The following is a 2500-nucleotide window of genomic DNA, read 5'->3' on the forward strand; positions in this document are numbered from 1 at the left end:
CTGGCTCTATACACGCTAAAAGTCCAGATTATTTACATGGAAATTCTGGAACCTGTTGTTTCTTCAGGCTCTCATCATGTCAGTTACAGTATTTATTATTATTACTTTAATATTACGAAGTTAAACAGTCAGCCTGTCTGTGTGTGTGTGTGTGTGAGTGTGTGTGTGTGTGTGTGTGTGTGTGTGTGTGTGTGTGTGTGTGTGTGTGTGTGTGTGTGTGTGTGTGTGTGTGTGCATTCATACCTGGTCAGTTTGTTCTCTTGTTGTCCTTGTCCAGAAGAGAGACAGAAACACACAGCAGCTACTTTTATACCACATCCCTCTGACTGTGTGTGTGTGTGTGTGTGTGATTAATTAACCTGTTAGCATAACAACAATTATGTCTAGCTTTACCTGAATGTGTGTGTGTGTGTGTGTGTGTGTGTTTACATGTGATTATGTGTGTGATTATATGTGTGTGTGCGTATTTACCCAGCCTGTTCTCATGAAGATACGTATATCTGTTCATGTCCTGAAGAAGTTAAGGAGAAAAGACTTTGACCCAGGAAACGAGTGTTTCAATCCTAACTACCATCTGTTTTCTAATCTTAACTAGTTGTTTTGGTGTCGGCGCTGCACGGCGCTCAACTTAACCGTACCGGCACGTCACGGTGCTCTGTACCCAGCTCACAGCTCACAGCTCACAGGCACCTCTTCTCAGCTAAATGTACCAGCAAAGACCAATACACTTAACTGTCATGTAACAGGGCGACGCTCGCTGTAATTTCACACACACACACACACACACACACACGCACAGACATATACACACACGCACGCACAGACAGACACACACACATATACACACACAGACAGACGCACACATACAGACGCATAAACATCCACGCACACACACACATAGAAACGCACACACACACACACACAGACAGACGCACACACACACACACAGATACACACATGCACAAACACACACATATACACACATACATACACTCACACACACAGATACACACATACACACACACAGACAGACGAACACACAGACACACACACACAGACACACAGAAGATATCATATGAATTGTTGTGCATACTCTTATAATATCATATAAACCCGTTGATGATGAATGAATTAATGCAGTACATAGTTATAGAAGTAGTTCAACGCTGCAGACAGCTGTATGGGAACATATAGAGGTGTCTGTGTGTGTGTGTGTGTGTGTGTGTGTGTGTGTGTGTGTGTGTGTGTGTATGTGTGTGTGTGTTTCTGTGTGTGTGTGTGTGTGTTAATCCTCTGTTTGTTGTTTGTTTCTGCTGTTTGTTTACCGTTGACACTGTGCTTTTATTCTGACATGTTCAGTAAACACAACAGGAAGTTCACCTGCGTCACCTTCTGTGGGAACCTGCACACACACACACACACACACACACACACACACACACACACACACACACACACACACACACACACACACACACACACAGCCAGGCCACAATGTGTGAGTCAGCTGATCGGGGTCCATGCAACAACTTTCCTCTTATCTCTGTCTCGTAGAAGAGCATTACAGTGAACATGTGTTTTACAGAAATGTGAATAAATGGATCACTGAATCTAAAGTTATACAGCGCACTGGACACAGTGTTGCCAACTCTTTTCCAATGAAAGTTGCTAGCACCAGCTCCAAAAGTCACTAAAAGTCGCTAGATGACGTCATTTGCATATTTTTGACGTCATTACACAATCATTTGTATGAAGCTTAGTGGTTGTGTCAGCAAGGTAGATAGAAAGAAATAGAACTCTTTAGCCAAATAATCACAAATTCAATACAGGAATTTATTTTACCTTATAATTATTACTTAGGTAGCCGATCTTTGGAGGAAAAAAAAATGTTATTCTACAAAGGGAGGGAAAAAGATAAAGAATTCTCAAAGAAGGCTGGCTTGCCGAGGTCCAGGCCAGCTCAGCGGCGTCTTTCTCCCGTCGCGTCCTGCTGTCTCTCGTACCTACACCAGCCCCCGCACACCTGTCCCCCCCCCCTTCTAACTACCTGCACCCTGTGCACACAGGAGAGGCTGCTCCGCTGCTCCTCAGTCACAGAACAGAAGACTGTTTTGGCGGCTACAGGAGAGAAATACCTCGCAATTAATTGTAAGTCGCTTTGGATAAAAGCGTCAGCTAAATGACATGTAATGTAATGTAATAATGTAATGTAAAAAAATCCCACGGCACACCACCAACCAAAAATGTTACAAAATGCCACATTGTAGCCTAATAAGATCAGAATCTACATTTTTCCTTTTTAAAAATGTATCCATGGCTGTTGCAGGCTTACATCGATGACCTCGGCCCTACTGCTTACATCCTGTCACTGCCACCAGGGGGCAGTCATTCTACTGTTTACATCCTGTCACTGCCACCAGGGGGCAGTCATTCTACTGTTTACATCCTGTCACTGCCACCAGGGGGCAGTCATTCTACTGTTTACATCAACAAGGTCATT

Source organism: Sander lucioperca, chromosome 9 (genome assembly GCF_008315115.2).
Source record: "Sander lucioperca isolate FBNREF2018 chromosome 9, SLUC_FBN_1.2, whole genome shotgun sequence".
Taxonomy (NCBI): Eukaryota; Metazoa; Chordata; class Actinopteri; order Perciformes; family Percidae; genus Sander; species Sander lucioperca.